Raw genomic sequence first — 8450 nt, 5'->3', positions numbered from 1 at the left:
CTGTGTCCATGCCTTCGCTAGGTAGGTCTGGCTGTTTGCTGCTACCTAGTGTTGGGATCTGTCTCTGTGTCCACACCTTTGCTAGGTGTGTCCAGCTGTTTGCTGCCACCTTGTGTTGGGATCCATCTCTTCATGTTCAGTGTTCTGTGTATGAGTCCTTCAGCCCACAATGTTGTGTCAACCCTCAAACCCTGCCTCGCATATAACCCCCCCACCTTAAATTCCTCCATATACCTGTCTAGTAGTCTCTTAAGTTTCACTAGTGTATCTGCCTCCACCACTGACTCAGACAGTGCATTCCACGCACCAACCACTCTCTGAGTAAAAAACCTTCCTCTAATATCCCCCTTGAACTTCCCACTCCTTACCTTAAAGCCATGTCCTCTTGTATTGAGCAGTGGTGCCCTGGGGAAGAGGCACTGGCTATCCACTCTATCTATTCCTCTTATTATCTTGTACACCTCTATCATGTCTCCTCTCATCCTCCTTCTCTACAAAGAGTAAAGCCCTAGCTCCCTTAATCTCTGATCATAATGCATACTCTCTAAACCAGGCAGCATCCTGGTAAATCTCCTCTGTACCCTTTCCAATGCTTCCACGTCCTTCCTATAGTGAGGTGACCAGAACTGGACACAGTACTCCAAGTGTGGCCTAACCAGAGTTTTACAGAGCTGCATCATTACATTGCGACTCTTAAACTCTATCCCTTGACTTATGAAAGCTAACACCCCATAAGCTTTCTTAACTACCCTATCCACCTGTGAGGCAACTTTCAGGGATCTGTGGACATGTACCCCCGGATCCTTCTGCTCCTCCACACTACCAAATATCCTGCCATTTACTTTGTACTCTGCTTTGGAGTTTGTCCTTCCAAAGTGTACCACCTCACACTTCTCCGGGTTGAACTCCATCTGCCACTTCTCAGCTCACTTCTGCATCCTATCAATGTCTCCCTGCAATCTTCGACAATCTTCTACAGTATCCACAACACCACCAACCTTTGTGTCGTCTGCACACTTGCCAACCCACCCTTCTACCCCCACATCCAGGTCGTCATTCCACCGAGATGCAACACCGAGCATCATAGGAAGTCATTCCTGCCTGTGGCCATCAAACTTTACAACTCCTCCCTTGGAGGGTCAGACACCCTGAGCCAATAGGCTGGTCCTGGACTTATTTCCTGGCATAATTTACATATTACTATTTAATTATTTATGGTTTTATTACTATTTAATTATTTATGGTGCAACTGTAACGAAAACCAATTTCCCCCGTGATCAATAAAGTATGACTATGACTAAATGAAACTCTCTGTAGAGGGGTAGTATAACGTCTCCTGATGTTATCCCTGACCTTTTGTATTGTCCTTTTCACATCTTCAACAAGAGTCTGACAAATATCACACACAAAAAATGTTGGTGAACACAGAAAGCCAGGCAGCATCTATAGGAAGAGGTACAGTCGACGTTTTGGGCTGAGACCCTTCGTCAGGACAAAGTTGAGTCCTGATGAAAGGTCTCAGCCCGAAACGTCGACTGTACCTCTTCCTATAGATGCTGCCTGGCCTGCTGCGTTCACCAGCATTTTTTGTGTGCGTTGCTTGAATTTCCAGCATCTGCAGATTTCCTCATGTTTGCATCTGACAAATATATTGTCTTAAGACATTTGCCTGTTATAAATCTCAAATCCTATTTCTGATTCATATCTGTTAGCACTTTCCACTGCATATGCCTCTCTTGTTACTTTATATTTAATGAGATCAAATTTACTAAGTGTCTGCTTATGTACCCAGCCTCTACCTTCCTTCAGCTTCCCCTCAGCTGTGACTGGAGAATTTCAGATAAAATAATGCGGTATTATAGATTATAGATGCATCCAAAAAAAAATCATTCCAAACTAGAAATAGAAAAATCTAGTATATTCCTAGATATCAGCCAACAGCTGCAGAGAGAAAGAAAAACAGCATTAACACATCAGTTTGATGACTGGAGCACTAACTTAGCAACTGCAAATGGACCCTTGAGCTATCTGGTTTATTGCCATATCACACTTCATTCTTATCCAGATGCTTCATCATGTTTGTTCAGGGTGAGGCATACATTTTAATAGATCTCACTGGGTGACATAAACCCACAAGTTACTGTATATATGAGTTTATATCCTACTATGTAACTGACAGTACACTATGTTAATTTCCATTATTTTATAACTTTAACTATGGATAATTGCACTAAACACTAGGAAATGCTAAGAATTTTAAAGTGAATTTTGGACCTTGTACCTATAATTTGGGATCTCTGATCCTATCTAGCTTTTTCTACTTTCTATATTCAACAGCACTACCACTTTGCTCAATTAATTCAAGCATCTTAGAGAATAGAAGAACCTGTAAATCTTCAACAGCTGCACCTATTTTGTTAGGATTCTTTGCATTACAATGTATTGTGCTCCTTACAACATTGAGGGCTTTCTTAAATAACATTTTAGTTGTACTTGCTCAACATACAATGACATTTACTCATAACTTTGGCATTACTGCATAGCATTGATAGTTTAATAATTCACCCAATCAATTGAGAAATATAATGGCTGAAAATGAACAAAGAAGCTCATCAAACCCATAGGTAGAACAGACCTTTTCAACAATGTGGACATAATATTTGCAGGAAGTGTTATGAATTCATATAATTTATCAAGTCAACCAGTGCTGATATAAGCACATAGCTGCTTTTAAGTTGAGAATTTTTAAAGTAAACACTGAGAAGCTTTTATATTCATGTCAATGAGGTGTTTGTGTCACCATTTCCAAAAAATATGAACAATGTAAACCAAAATCCTCGATATCAATTGTCTAGGTAACCGAGGACTGTTACTGTGGGTAGATGCAGTCTGTGTGGAATTTGTATGCTCCTCGTGTGAGAGTGTGAGATTCTTCCAGCTACTTTGATTTCCTCCAAAAGTGTGAGGTTGCTACGTTAATTGACCAGTGTGAACTGCCCCTAGTGTGTTGGTGTGTTGGTGAATATGAGGAGACGTAAAAAATAGATTAATGTAGAATTAGTGAAGGTGGGTTATTGATTATGTGGATTCAGTGAGCTGTGGCAACTGTTTCCAGTCTGTATCTTTCTATGACTTCATGCCTAATAATAACTGCCAATTTTATCCATGTAATACACAAGAATTAGTAAACAAATACTATGCTTTTTCCAGATCACCTAAGCATTTTAACATAACATAAATTCTTTTTTAAAAACTTTTTGTTTCAAAACTGCTCTTCAGCAGACACAAATTCAATCTGCTACTCAAATGCTACAATGCAAAGAATTTTCCATGCATATATGTCAACAATATTGATGACAATGGCCATGACTATATGCTAAGAAAAATTATAACAAATTGCATTCATTGAAAAAAATCTCAAAATACAAAATCATCTTTAAATGGTTCCAATCAACTTCAATCTCAAATGTTTGCTTGTGGGTGGAGAAGGAACTGTTTAAATAAAGCAGCACAGTATTACTAGATGAGCTATTTGCTTTCCAGTATGTGGGAATGTTGGGAGGGAAATTATGTATCTAGATTCTTGTTCCACCCACAGTATTTGTATTCATGTTGTATGACTTGTTATTTCACAATACATAACTATTCCCTATTTTATTTAACAGACAGAAATGTCTGACACATTTTAAATAGAAACACCAGGAAGTTTGTACTCAGTTAAACAAAAGAGGGAAGATACTAATCAAATTAAGTTTGCCAGTTTACAACACCCTTTTCAACATTTCTCAATAGGCCTGGCTTGCAACATTTTTAAGCAGGAATTTGTAATTTTTAAAATTGAAGCTATGTCTGGCTTGAACTTTGCTGGTTAGGGCATAAGAGTGCCTCTGTGCATTTTCTATACTGAATGGCGCACGTGTTTGTATCCTGATTAAAGAGACATAATGAGCATAAGAAATACACACTAGTGCTGGCCTTATGAGCCATCTGGTATACTCTACCATTCAATATAATTGCAGTTGATCCTTCACATCAGTTTCACTTCATACACTATCCCTTTATCCTTTGTTAATCTTGAACATAAAGAGATTCAATCTCATTCTTGAATATGTTGACTTGGCACCAGTAACCCTCTGCAGTACAGAGCCTCCAATCCTCCGTGAAGAAATTATTTGTGTCAGTATGAAATGTCAAACTTCCTTATCCTCAGGCTAATTTTTAGAGTCATTAGTCAGGAGAAAGAGACTCTGCAACCACTGCAACAAGCCCTTTAAGACCGCTACATGCTGCACATTGATCACCTGTCATTCATGAGCACTTAATAGAATATTATATTCAAACTCAGCTCATGGATGGGCACAGGAGTGAGCCTTTATTTTACACCCTCTGAGGGGACTAGGTATGTTTATCAAACTTTTAGTGATGAGGCAAAGTTGTACAGAAAGGAGCCCTTAGCTCATGGGATTGTACTCTATGATCCTAACGAATTGATGACATTTCCTATTGATGACATCACCCCTGTCATTGATCCCTTTGTTTTCTTCAACTACGGGTTGTCTCAGTGCTCATGAACCTCAGCTGCTGCAGGGTGGTACAGTTATATCTCCAGGATCATGTCAGTCTCCAGCAATTTTGCTTATTTCGACCACAGGAATTGAAAACTTTTTAGTCTATCAAACTGAACTCTCCTCCTAAGCATCTCTAGATAACAGATATCTCCAATGACTATATTTACACGTATCATTTCACTGGGTGAATTCAACCCTAACTGTTCATGGATTTTAAAAAAATATGCTACTATTAAATTAATCAAAATTGAAAAAAACAAAGATTTAATACAATAAATGAAAGTACAGTATATAAAATAAACTCATTTGTATTTCTCACAATTATATTCCTGGAAAATATCAAAGCTCAAAGTAAATTTATTTTCAAAGTACATACTGTATTCGTCACCATATACAAACCTGAGATTCGATTTCTTGCAGGTATTCTCAGTAAATCCAAGGACCATAATAGAATCAATGAAAGACTACGTCAATCAGGGTGGAGAAATAACCAATGTGCAAGAGACAACAAACTGTGCAAATACAAAAGAGAAAATAAGTAAGCAATAAATAAATCAGCAAGCAATAAATATTGAGAACATAAGATGAAGAGTCCTTGAAGGTGAGTCCATGGGGAACAGTTCAGTGATGGGCCAAATGAAGTTATCCCCCCTGGTTCAAGAGCCTAAGTATTGAGGGGTAATAACTGTTCCTGAACCAGGAGGTGTGAGTCCTGAGGCTCCTGTACCTTCTTCCAGGTGACAGTGGTGAGATCAGAGCATGACCCAGGTGGTGGGAGTCCCTGATTATAATGGATGTTGTCTTCCTGTGACAGCGCTCCATGTACGTGTGTTCAATGACCGAGAGGGCTTTACCCATGATGGACTGAGCCGTATCCACTACTTTCTGTAGGATTTTCCATTCAAGGGCATTGGTGTTTCCATGCCAGGCCGTGATACAACTAGGTGATAAACTCTTCACTACACATCTATAGAAGATTGTCAAAGGTTTAGATGTCAAGCCGTCTTTGTAAGCTTCTAAGGAAGTAGAGTCACTGAGTCACTGTCATGTTGCCTTCATAATTTCCTTTATGTGATGAGACCAGGACAGGTCTTCCAAAATGATAACTCTGAGGAATTTAAAGTTGCTGACCCTCTCCATCTCTAATCCCCCACTGAGTTCTAGCTCATAAGCCTCTAGTTTCCTCCTCCTGGTCATTAACTAGCTCCTTGTTCTTGCTGATATTGAGTGAGGGGTCTCTGTTGAGGCTCCACTTTAGGCAGAATTTCAATCTCCCTCCTATATGTTGATTCATCACCAGCTTTGATACCAATCAATACTTCTTCCAATGCCTTTCTCTTGTCGACAAGATGAAGTTACATTCATTGGTACTTCCCTCGACAACTTCCTCATTTCTAACTTGTTGGACAATGTGTTCAACATTCAGAAATAGAAGAATAGACTTTAAATCACACTGTACCCTTTCCATAACTCAAGTGTTACTATACCTCGACTACGGTCTTGTGGAAATTTGACATATCACATGAGATATTATTCTTGATGTATACTCAGTGGCCACTTTATTGGTTATGCCAGTACACCTGCTCGTCAATGCAAATACCTAATCAACTAATGCATAAAAGCATGTAGACATGGTCAAGAGGTACAGTTGTTATTCAGACCAAACATCAGAATGAGGAAGACATGTAACCTATATGACTTTGGATGATTGTTGATGCCAGACATGGAGGTTTGAATATCTCAGGAACTGCTGATCTCCTGGGATTTTCATGCACAACAGTCTCCAGAGTTTACAGAGAACGACGTGTAAAAAAAACAGTGAGTGGTAGTGCTCACCTTGTTAATGAGAGAGGTCAGAGGAGAATGGCCTCTGAAAAACCTTGTTAATGAGAGAGGTCAGAGGAGAATGAAAACACCTTGTTAATGAGAGAGGTCAGAGGAGAATGGCCAGACTGGTTCAAGCTGACAAGAAAGTGACTCGGCTAACCATATGTTACAACAGTGGTGTGCACAAGAGCATCTCTGAATGCTCAACATATCGGACCAGGAGGTGGGTGGACTACAGCAGCAGAAGACCACAAACATACATTTAGTGGCCACTTTATTACAAGAGATATCTAATAAAGTGGCCACAGAGTATCTAAAAATTGCATAATATATTTCCTACAAATCCAGTGCTGAATGGTAATTTAATATTGCAACATTATTAATTGAGGGATAAGCCTTTATGATGAGTGTGGCTGTCATTGTTACTGCCCAGATTTTAACTATTTTAGGTTTATGTTAAAACCATTATGTTTTACACAGCTAGCCAATGATGGTTATAACGAAAAAAGATACCAGAAGCTTGGTGGTGAATATATGATTATTAATTACAACGTAAATTTCAATTAATGTTCACAAATGTACATGAATATCACATGTACACCAAATTCTACATGACTTCTTTGATTTTATATTGAAGAGCCCATCTCTTTTGATTTGGAAATATTCTGAAACATGGTAGATTAGTGTCTGGGGCTGAAATGTATATATTGGGTTAAGAACATTGGAATAGTAAATAATCTCAGAAAAATCAAAGAGCATGGGGAAAGAATACATTTAAGTACTTGTATAACAGTGAAATCTACATTTTATCCCTTACATTGACCTTCATGAAATGAAAGAAGCATGTTGTTAAATATGATGATGGTATTTCAAGTATGTTGGTTGAATGAATTAATAGACAAGAAGCCATGATTGAATCATAATGGCATCCCTGTTATGTCAATAGATTATCCAAATTATCCAAATCATGCTGAAATATTTGTATTAATTCCCCCTACTCATCCCATAGTATTTTCTGAATCTATAAACAACTAATATCATGATACTATAAAATTTCAACTGTGGAGCAAAAAATGAGCATTTTAGTTCTGAAACGATGTACATCTTGACAGAGGCAGTAATGACCATTCATTGCTTACAGTGCAATATTCTACCAGGAGCTGATTAAATAAAATCTCTTGAATTCAGAAATAAAATTCCAGTTCAGAATGGATGTGAAATGAAAGTAGGCAATTTAGGTCCAGTTGGAAACAAAGTCATTAGTTGATTTTCTCTTGCAGTTTACTGAGCAATGTTTTCAAGCTGTCAAGACTGAAACTAGCACTGCAATTCCTGATTCTTTGAAAGTACATTTATGTTCTCAGGGCACACATTAAAAATGAAAATTATCTTAAATTGTATGCACTTGAAAAATGCTGTGTTTAATGTGCATGACTAATAGGTATATTGTTTGAAGGTTTAATTTGTTTATATTTTGAAGTTTAACACTTTCTCAGCTCCACTTTTTAAAGTTGATTTTCTGTTTCTTTGTACCCTTTGCTTACTAATGAGTACCTAGAAATTTAGATAAGAATTGGCACTTATAACCCCTTCATAGCTGGGTATAAACCTTGGGTAATTTAAAACTTACATTATTTTAGTCTCAATTTTTTTTTGGTTTCAGTCTTAATAACTTTAATACCACCAGATGAACATTTACATCAACAAACACGAGAAAATCTGCAGATGCTGGAAATTCAAGCAACACACACAAAATGCTGGTGGAACGCGGCAGGCCAGGCAGCATCTATAGGAAGAAGTACAGTCGACGTTTTGGGTCGAGAGCCTTCGTCAGGACTAACGGAAAAAAAGAGATAGTAAGAGATTTGAAAGTGGGAGGGGAAGGGGGAGACCCGAAATGATAGGAGAAGGCAGGAGAGGGAGGGATGACGCTAAAAGCTGGGAAGTTGATTGGCAAAAGGGACACAAGGCTGGAGAAGGGGGAGTATCATAGGACAGAAGGCCTTGGAAGAAAGAAAGGGGGAGGGGAGCACCAGAGGAAGTTATAACCCCTTG

Source organism: Mobula birostris, chromosome 2 (genome assembly GCF_030028105.1).
Source record: "Mobula birostris isolate sMobBir1 chromosome 2, sMobBir1.hap1, whole genome shotgun sequence".
Lineage (NCBI taxonomy): Eukaryota > Metazoa > Chordata > Chondrichthyes > Myliobatiformes > Myliobatidae > Mobula > Mobula birostris.
This window is presented reverse-complemented; position numbering follows the sequence as displayed.